Source organism: Agelaius tricolor, unplaced genomic scaffold, assembly GCF_023055355.1.
Source record: "Agelaius tricolor isolate 1412-34295 unplaced genomic scaffold, bAgeTri1.0.p SCAF_35, whole genome shotgun sequence".
NCBI classification, from domain to species: Eukaryota; Metazoa; Chordata; class Aves; order Passeriformes; family Icteridae; genus Agelaius; species Agelaius tricolor.
In genome coordinates, this window is record NW_027269295.1 from 6,199,925 (window position 1) to 6,210,028 (window position 10,104).

Genomic DNA, 10,104 nt, shown 5'->3' on the forward strand with positions numbered 1-10,104 from the left:
CAAAGAGTCATCTGAATTGTGCTAGAGATATACAGCTCAGTCAGAGCCAGAGGAAACCATGAAGGCTGAGAGCGACCCTGTTGGGTCAGATGGCTGGTCACTTTCTCAGGCTGAGTTGTGCTCACTCCAGAGCCAGAACTCCCACGGCCAGGAGAAGGCTCTGAACAACATACCTGGCATCAGATGGGCCGTGGGGTGGGTCACGCTCTTTCTGGGAAGGGACTGTCACCTTTATTGGTCTTATCTGGTAATTGCTCTGAAAAGAAGCATTTTGTGAGCCTGAACAAAAACACTGGGGAGCGCTCAGCAGCGAATTCTTTCACATGCTGCCTTTTTGTTTTGTATGATTTCCAACGTTTCTGGCAAAAAACATTTCCTCTGACTGTTTTCCTTCTAGAAACAGCCTTCTTCCAGACAGGGTTTCTCTGCCACTATTTAGCTGGGTAGACACAGGGCTATTTAAAACACAGAGCTGGAACATTAGCAAAGCACTTGTCTCATTCCAGGACAAGCAGGGAAGGGGAGGGTGCGCATTGCTGAGTGCAACCTTGTTCGTCCCTGGGAGGTTTGTGCCTGCATCATGCCGATTTGTGTTGAATTTAAGGTTTCTGGGGATGAAGTCTGTGGCAAAATCTGATGAGATTTTTTAGAAGCTACTAGTTCACAGCCTTGAGTATGATTTTTGGCTGCCAGGTCTCACATACATTGCGGTCAGATGTTTAATTATTTACCAGGCTCTGTACGGTACGGTTTGAGCAGCAACCATCAAATCTGACATTTTGATAATGTGAGGGTAATTGGGTAATTTTTTTTTCTTTCCCTCCCACCAGCTCCAACCCCCTGTACATCAGGAGTAAGAACAGTAAGATTCTGCTGGGAGATGCAGAGTCATAGCTCTGCTGGCTTGGCTTCCCGCCATCTCACTGCTCCTTTAAAACCCCATACCTCCCATTGAAGGAACTCAGTGTCCTGTTCACCAGGAGGACGTCAATGTTTCTATGGAAACTCTTCCCAAAGATTCTTGCTCCGCGCTGCCACTGCTGCGTATTGTATGACTGACTTTGTACACTGCAGTTCATTATCCAGGCTGTGACGAAAAGGGAGCAGCTTTCTGCCCAACAGGAAAAAGCATTAAAGGAAAAAAAAAGACCCAAAACACTAACCCCCCCTGCTCCACCACCTTAATATTAATCAAATAAGCCACTAAAACCAAAGGTGCTTAAATCGTTTGGCATTTGAGTTATGATTAGAATCTGCTTGCCTATGTTCCTTGCAGTGAAAAATACCCCTTCCTGAATAATTAACTTAGCTGAAGAAGCTTATAAATTCTTTGCAAGGTCCTTTTTCCTTCCGAGTAGTGAGAAGAAAATTTTCCACCCCTCACAATTGCAATCCTGATGATGGATGAGTGTCACATAGGTAGCAAATGTGCCTGAGCAGGAACCCTCTGCATGAACCGTGTGGAGAACAGGGGAGGCTCAAACTCAGGCTCAGATTTTGCATTTGAATTAATATTTGCAAAGGGGATGCAGAATTAACAGGCTGAAGGAAAATTCACATTAATTTCTCATTTGCCTCAATAACAGGAAATATCTGGGACCAGCAGAGAACATGATGACAAGGGACATGTTTATGGACATGTCCCTTACTAATGATGTCCAAAGGTGGCCCAATTACTCACCCCTCTGCAGATGAGCGCCAGGTATTACACACTTGACAGGTAAAATGGTATAGATTTTGTTCCCACCTCTATCACAGATTTGCTGTTATTTTGTATTCAGACATCACTGTTAACTTTGAAAATCTGAATTTCTAGGTGGTGCACTGAAAAACCTTGGAATCTGATTTTCTTGACTTCCACTGGATCACTGATGGGCTCTCGGCACCTCAAGCAATCAGATTTCTGGTGTCCCAAAGCATGTACCTCAAACCCAAGGTACTCAACTTGTGACACTTGGAGAAAGATAACTCCTTAACCCGGCAGAACTTTGAGATCTGAAGAAAAACATTACTCATCTGCTATGCTGGGAACCAGCACTGAGTAAAAACCTGAGTAAAGATGAGGATGAGAGGAGACAAGTATTTTATTTTTAAACCTTATGAATTCCTGAGTAGTTCTGCTTTCCTAGAGAGGAAGGCAGGGTTGGGAAGATCAGATTTTCAAACTCTACTCCCTCCCTGATAGCACACTAAAGACTTGTATTACCTTTAATTGATGTTTCTGAGTGCATCCTCATTGATTTACTCCAGCCGTGCTCTTTATGCAGGGAACATTCTATTCTCAGAGCATAATCTAGACCCATACGAATAATATAGATGTTTCCTGATAACATAATTTAGAAAGAGGAGATGTAATTGCTGCCTGTGCTGAATGCACAGCATCTTTCTGCTTGCCAGAGCACTGCAAACTCATGATCCCTTTTGGAATCCATACAGGGAGAAAAGTCCCAAATCCTTCAATGTGGTTCTCATTTTGTCATTTCCATCTCATTAAATATGCTCTTCCTTGTGCCTTTGATTTTAACTTCCTAAGGATAGCTCATGCTGAAATTATTTAGAAGGCTCTCAGAGGCTTTTAGATTAAATTCAGGGATCATTCCTGCAGAAATGTGTCTGTTTGTGGGACACAGGACAGCAGCAACTTGGGTATCTGTGCGGAAAAATGGGGAAGGGACCCAGCAAGTTCCTCCTCAGGTAACTTGTTCTTTTAAGAAGGGCAACAAAGCAGGTTCTTGCTAAGGACTTCCCTTAAATACTTGAAGAGGAGGTTGGAACTCATCTAACCTGCTCCAAAACCATATGGCTTGGCTGTGCATAGTCCAATTGCTGTGATTTAAAATGAGTGGTTGCAGTGCTTTTGTCTTCTAAATCATCCCACAAGCACCGTGCTTTACTGTCTTCTCTCTGATGGAAGAATATCCAGGGTGGGACATTACAATTCAAATTTTCATCTCTAGGGTCAAATCTGTCTCAGTTCTGTAACACCTGGAAAGCACTGCCATGCAGAAGGGTTTGATGTGAAATAAGCGCAGGTCCCTCCACAGCACAGTCAATCGAGATCCACAGCACAGAAAAATCATCACTCTAATTGCTCTCTGTATCAGCTGCCTCAGGAAAATATAAAATAAAATCCTAAATAAATAAAAATCAATGACTGAATTGGCCCTAGAGACTGAGTTACTCTCCTCTGTTTTAGAGAGTGGTCCCTCCTGAGCAGTTTTCCACATAGCAAAGCCACCGCATAATGGAACAATTCAGTTCCACTGACAGCCCTGGCTAAAATAGCCCTAGAGCAAGATAGGGAAGGTGTAGGTAACTGCTAAGATGCTTGGGAGGGCTGACAGTGAGAACCATGCCAACACTAAGAGTTTTTCAAATTACTTCAGCAAGACCAGACTTAGCTTGCAAGCCTGGTGTGATTGTGTCAGAGAGAAGCCGTTTTGTACTTTGGATTCATGCTAATTGGATATCAGCTTCTCCCTGTGATCTGCAGCAGCAGCTTCCCTGGTGATCATCCATTAATGGTCAGGTACAGGTTGGCTCTGGAATCCATTGTCAGAGGAGAGGGCTCAATTCTCCAGCTTGTTTCTTTCCTGGGATCTGACAGAGCCTGAATTTAATTTGCCCTGCGATCCTGGCTAAAGTCCCTCTACACATAAAAATCATGTAGTGCTTTAAACTCTTTAAGTATGGCCCTCAATAGGTCTTAAGAACAAGAAATACCCATTACACCTATTTCTCGTTATCTGAATTGGACATGAAGGGAGCAGGAGTTGAGTTCAGCAACCACTGGGATTAAGAACAAGGAGAACCACCTTTATGGAAAATAACAGCTCAAACACGTTGTGAGCAAGCAGAAAACACAATCAAAGAGGGACCAGTTGATAAAAAAGATGGTAAATATCACTGGTATTTAGCATTAATCTTTTTGTCTTTGTCTTGCTATGCATCCTCCCAAATCTCATATCTGGTGAAAATGGACAACCCAAAGGGTTCGGCTTATAATCAGTTCAGGTTAATTCTGCAGAATGAACATGGGTGAGACTAAACCATATAGCTCATGACATAACAACATTATTCACGATAAGAAGCCAAACAGAAGTTCAATTTGTTCCAAAAAGCACCATTTCTAAGGCAGAAGAGCAGCCAAATCAATGACTGAGAGGAACTAGAGGTGAAAATTGAGAAAAAGAGATATAAATACATTTACTTTTAAACATTTTAATTTCAAGTGACAGAAAAACCATTCAATGTGTGTCCTGGGGTTTCTTTAAACAGGGAAAGAAGATTAAAATACTAATCCCTGCTGATTTCCCTGTGCAGCGCAAAAATGAGCATGGCTCAAAAGACTGACCTGTGATCAAAGATTAACAGCAGCAAAATTTGTATAGCTTGGCTAAGCAGCAACCATGAGTGACACACTGGCAGAGTGCAAAACCAGAGAAAATGGAGTATTACTTGGAAAGACAACAGTATCAGTGGATGAAAACTAAAGAAAGATCAGGCAGAATGGTAGTCTCTATTTTAAGGAATGAAAGCCAGAACACTCCAAGTATACAAGGACAAGGATGAACTAGACACTGGTGTGAGGATCTTTGGATGCGACCAGTGACTTTAAGAACTTCTATTCCTGAGTTTCCAAAGAAAATCACCTTTAGAAATGGGACAGCTCATACTATAAATCATTTCTTCTTAAGCTCAGCACCTAGCAGCCACCAATCAGTTCTTAAAATCTTGAGTGAAAAATAAACCACAAGGAACAATCTTGTACTCTGAGGGAATGGACAAGCTAATCTAATATATCTTTGTCATCTGTGGTTTCCATGACAGTTGCATAATCAGACATTTATGTAAGTAGAGGTTTCCTCCTTAAATAGCAGCCTATGATCTCATCTGCACCTACGGTATAACCCATTTGGATGGAAACGATGTGCCAGTCATGTGTACAACTAATTTTTTAATGCTTCTCTCTTATTTTTGTTTCTTTATTGTGGAACATAAGCCTGCAGAGTACTGCTCACACATGACTAACTCTTCTTGTTGTGGTCTTCTCGTGGTTTAGAAATAACTACAGTCCCCAGGTCCAATTAATGGCTGGGCTCACACTTGCTCAGCAATTCAATGTGGAAAGTGATGGTGTATTGACAAATCCCAGTGCAGTACCTAAGCCTTGTGATGGTGTATCCACAAACCCCAGCGCAGCCTCCTAGAAACACAGAAGGGTTTGGATTGGAAGGGACCTTGAAAACCATCCAGTTCCAAACCCAGAGGTAGGAACACCTTCCACCAGACCAGGTTCCTCAGAGCCACGTTCAACCTGGCTTGGAACATTTCCGGGGATGGGACAGCCACACCTCCTCTGGGCAACCTGTGCCAAGGCCCCACCACCCTCACAGGGAAAAAATTCTTTCTGATATCTAAACTAAACCTTCCCTGTGTCAGTTAGAAGTCATTCTCCCTTGTTCTGCCACTCCAGGCCCTTGTCCATAGTCCCTCTCCAGGTCTCTGACACTGGAAGGGGTTCTAAGGTCTCCCCAGAGCCTTCGCTTTTCCACTCTGAACACCGCCAGCTCTCCCAGCCTGGCCCCAGAGGAGAGGGGCTCCAGACCTGATCATATCTGTGGCCTCCTTTGGATCTGCTTCAGCAGGTCCACAACCTCCTTATGGTGGGGACCCCAGGGACAAAGTATTTTGGGTGGGTGATTCAACAGAGTCACCTTCCTTGGCCTGCTGGTGAAGCTTCTTGTGATGCACCCAAGACGTGGTTGGCTTTTGGGGCTGCCAGTGCACATTTAGGGTCATGTCCAGCAGCCCAAGTCCTTCTCACAGCTGCTCTCACAGCAGCTCTCTTCAAGCTGCTCAAACCTAGAGGTTATGGGATGCCCTCAGACCCTGTTGCAGATTTTCCAGGAAGTTGGGATTTCCAAGCCATATTTTTCCCCAAAGGGCTGGGGTGAGGACCACAGGAGAACTCCAGGGATTTGTCTTGGACAATCTGGGATTTATCAGGGTTGGAGGAAAGCTCCCAGGACCACTCTACTCCTGCTGCAGAGACTGCCTGGGGACTCCTCTGAACTCATGCAGAGTATCCTAAAGCAATGCAAAAAATGCAGATCTCTTCTTATATGCCATATTAATTGAAATTAAGAAAAGCAGACCCAGTCCATGAAATCTCACTCCTACTCCCATCTAAGTTCATGTAACAAGAGTGAAGGCAAGCAAAAGTAACTGCACTTAAATCTGCATGCAGAAATTCTCAAAAACATCTAAAAAAAAAAAAAAATCAGCTACCTAGAAGGAGTGACTTTTATCTAAAGGCTGCAGACATCAGCAGGCTAGGGAGCTGATTCCAGTAGGCAAATAGTTCTTAATATGGATGTCCAGGGGTATCAGAAACTCTTCAAAATCTGTCCAGAAGCTGAGAAGTGAGTTGATCCTGAAATGTAAGTGGTTCCATTTAGACCATCTTCTTAGTGCTTTTTTGCATCACTCTGCATCAGCCACTGTGCACAAAAATATGCCCCGAAGAAGAGGAAAACAGGCAAGAACAGAAACCTAATCCAATCTGCCAGCCTTCGCAGCACCAAATTTGTGGGACTCTTTCCAGCCTTTGGATGTTGTAGCACCTTCTCTCAAAGATATCACTATTAAAACAACAAGTATCTTGTGCACTATTGTTTCCAACATCAAACAATCAGCAAAAATATCTCCTCTTGCTCTTCAGCCTGATCTCGCTTCTCCCACTGAAGCTGATTTAGTGACAAAGATAGAGAGAAATAGAGTGGATTGGGGTTTACGAGTGATTGTCAATTGGATTTTGTGAGCCCAGTGGTATCTCGGAGTAGGTTACAATTTTCCCTGAACCCCCTGCAGCTCCTATTAGCCTCAATAATTGCTCCTAATTTTGGCTAGGATGTTTGCTCAGATTTTTGAAAGAGGGGGGTGTGGGGGGTGTCTTTCCCTGGTGCAGAGAGACTCCTGCCTCCATACAGCAAACATGGGCTTGGTAATCGTTTAATTACAGCAAGAATTCCTGCCCTGTCCAACCAGGCTCTGACACACGTTACGTAACTGGATTGTTAATGCTTTTTATATGTTGGTGGAACTGAAATTAAATGAGGAAATTATTCTCCTGATGCTCAACTCTAATCCCCATCTGTCTGTGTTTTTACTTTTCTGCACTTGCAAAGCTCCCTGATCAAAAGGTCTTGAATAGATTCCAGATTTCCAATTTAGTTCGCTTATGTAACCCAAAATATTATGGCAGTCTTTCCTTGGGGGCGATTAAGCATATATTTTCAGATCCTCCAATTCTCTCCGTTCCAAACGTGCTAAAAGTGGCATAAAGCTTTAGCTCATTCCATACCATTAGCACCACAAACATTTTTTTAAGACTTTTTTAGGAAGATAGGAATAGCCAAGAGCTTTACAGGGAAGGAATATATTCTGAAAAAAAAAAAAAGGGAGGGGACTTGTTCAATGTCCACTATGCCTGAGTGAAAGCAAGCAGAGAGTCTGTACTGAGAGAGCTTTGCAGGGCATATAGAGGGAGACTAGACAGGTGAGGAGGGAGCTACATCTTCAGCCAGGGTAGATTCCTGATTCCAAAAAAACTCAAGAGCTCTCTGGATCCAGACTTTTTCTTTGTCCCATCCAAAGGATAAGCTTCAGGTGGACAACTGAGAATAGATCTGATCCTTCCTCTGGTACTTTGATCATTCCCATCTGAAAACTGACACCAATTTTTTTATCCATTTGCTTTTCTTTCCCAGTCCCTCCCCTGGTGCTGGAGCTACATGATCAGCAGCTGGTTTTATTAGTGGAAACGAGGAGGCTCCTTATGTTGGAAAATGAAACTTTTACCCAAATCACCAGCAAATGAACAAAAAGTGCTGCTGTAACAGTTGTGTTTCATTGCCTCTTTGGTTTCTGAGTGCAGAATGGGAGGCAGCACCCCCAGTGCTCACCTGGATCCTGATCACTGTGATGCTGTCACACCAGAGAGAGCAGTGGAGAGAGCACTTGGGACCATTGGTGTTTGGCTCACTGCTCCTAAAGAGATTTTTTTTGTTTTGAATACAGAAAATTGAATAAAGAAAAAGTCTTTATTTACCCACAGCTGATGTGTGTCTGCTCACATGGAGCAGGCAGCAACACACAGGATGGGGCCACCCCTTCTGGCCACTGGTCCTGTGTTTGTGGCAGCTACGGGATAATGGCATCACTATAATAAAGCCTCTATTCTGGCCTTATTATCGAGCAGTGCAAGATAGCCCAGGAGCCCAGTCCTCAGGGAGACAGGGTGCCTGAAAGCTAGGCTAGCTCGAGGCGGACGCCACAGGCTAACCCCCTTAGAAAGCTTGGTGATTATCAGCTCTTTAGTGATTTCAAGCTCTCTTAGGATCTCAGCTCTTGCTTGCTAGTTAGGGTGCCCTTGGCTGAGGCTGCAGCAGACTCGAGAGAGGAGAATGAGAGGCGCTGGCAGTTCTGGAGCGATGGTTTTATTGGGGGAGTCTGTAAAGGGTCCCAGCGACAGCTCTTCCTCTCTCGAATGGGCTAAAGTAGGCCTCTTTTATAGAGTTAGGGGGATCCAAACTTGACCAATAGTAAGGGTTAGGTAACATAGCCTATAGGGTTATAGAGATAAGCTTTGGGGCGGGGCTCAGAGAGACAGGAACTTAGGTTGCTGTCTGAGCACATCGCAATGCAGCTCTGGGCCTAAAATCTAAATGACACTTTTTCCAAATTTGGATTAGGGAAGCTGTGATTTAAGACAATTGCTGAGTCCCAGAAAATACTATGTTCTGGCTCAGCCAAGGCCTGGAGCCTTTCTGCTTTCCAGGATAATTTGATTTGAGAGTCCAAAGGGTGTCAATCTCCCAGGTTTCAGAGAAACTCAGCACATAAACCAAACAGGTGATCCTGGTGGAAACCCTGCTGATCTCAACCTGACTGGTTTTCTTAAATTCAGTGGCAGATCATCTCTGCTGAATATTTTGACTAAGTGCCAAACCCTACCCTGAATATCTCCAGGCTGAGCTTTTCCTTCAGTAGGGTCCAGTTTTAAATAGACCAACACACTTGAAGCCTTAGAGCAGAAAGGGTGTTGGAGAGCCCCCATCAGAGCCAGCCCATCCAGGAAAGGCCTTGGATGTACTCAGCAAAGTGCCTTCTGTCAAATCACAAGAGCCATTTATTATCTGAATTTCAGCAACACCCACAGGCTTCAGGCAGGGACCTGCACTGTGCCTGTATAGCAACATCCAAATATAGAGCAAGACAACAGCACAGCCACAAAGCTTCACTCATTCCAGAGCATCACCCCTCTCCCTGCTCTGACAAAAGCCCTTCCAGTCCCAAACTGGGGAGGAGCTGCTCTTTCTTTTACCAGAAATAGCATATTATAAAGTGTTTGGGTTTTTTCAATCTTTTTAGCAGTGTGACAGATCCACCAGTTCCAGAAAGGCAGGAGGATAATCATCTGCCAGAGCTGCTCAGGTTCCAGGTTTGAGGAATATTTAAGCATATGCTCAAATTCCCTTGTCTCTGGTTAAAGCAAAGCATGTGTTTAAATGCTTTGCTGAGTAGAGGTGGACTTAAGGACATACCTTGCTGTAGGCATGTGCTTAACTATTTTGTAAAATTAAACTGAAGATAATCAAGTGCTTTTGCTGAATCAGGCCCAAGTGCTCTGCAAACCCCCATCCTCTTAAGCAAGGCTGCTTTCAGCAATATTTAATTTGAGAATACACTCAGAAAATATCATTTAAAAATGTTAAAGAGCCAAGAGCTTTAGAGAGTGGAAATAAATAACTAAAAGGATATCTGAGGAAATAATTAAACTGCACAAACCAGGACTGGGCTTTAAAAAAAGAAACTTTGCCTTCTGTCAATTCAGCATTTGCACATAGATGAGAGATGCTTCAGCTGCAGGGACCTGAATTGTGTTGGCTTTTCCCCCCAGTTCATGACACCAACGCTGATACCAAATCAGGCAGATTCAGTCTCACACATTTGCCCTTCAGCCCAGGCCCAGAGGGGGTTATTTTGGAGAGGGTGGGAGAAAACCTGCTGGCAACAGACACACTGTGGGCCAGTCTGTGT

General features: G+C 43.9%; 1 long non-coding RNA gene across 4 annotated transcripts in view; it reads left to right on the plus strand.

Annotated features, from left to right (window-relative positions):
- Window positions 1–7,149, plus strand: part of LOC139602767 (uncharacterized) — a 29,472-nt gene extending 22,323 nt beyond the window's left edge. For 3 of the 4 annotated variants that reach the window (XR_011683421.1, XR_011683424.1, XR_011683422.1), the window contains 2 exons: window positions 1,587–1,702; window positions 1,817–7,149. This is a non-coding gene — a long non-coding RNA (uncharacterized lncRNA). Of the gene's footprint in view, window positions 1–1,586; window positions 1,721–1,816 lie in introns of all 4 variants that reach the window. The other variant, XR_011683423.1, reaches the window with a different exon arrangement.
- The last annotated feature ends 2,955 nt before the right edge of the window (window positions 7,150–10,104 follow it).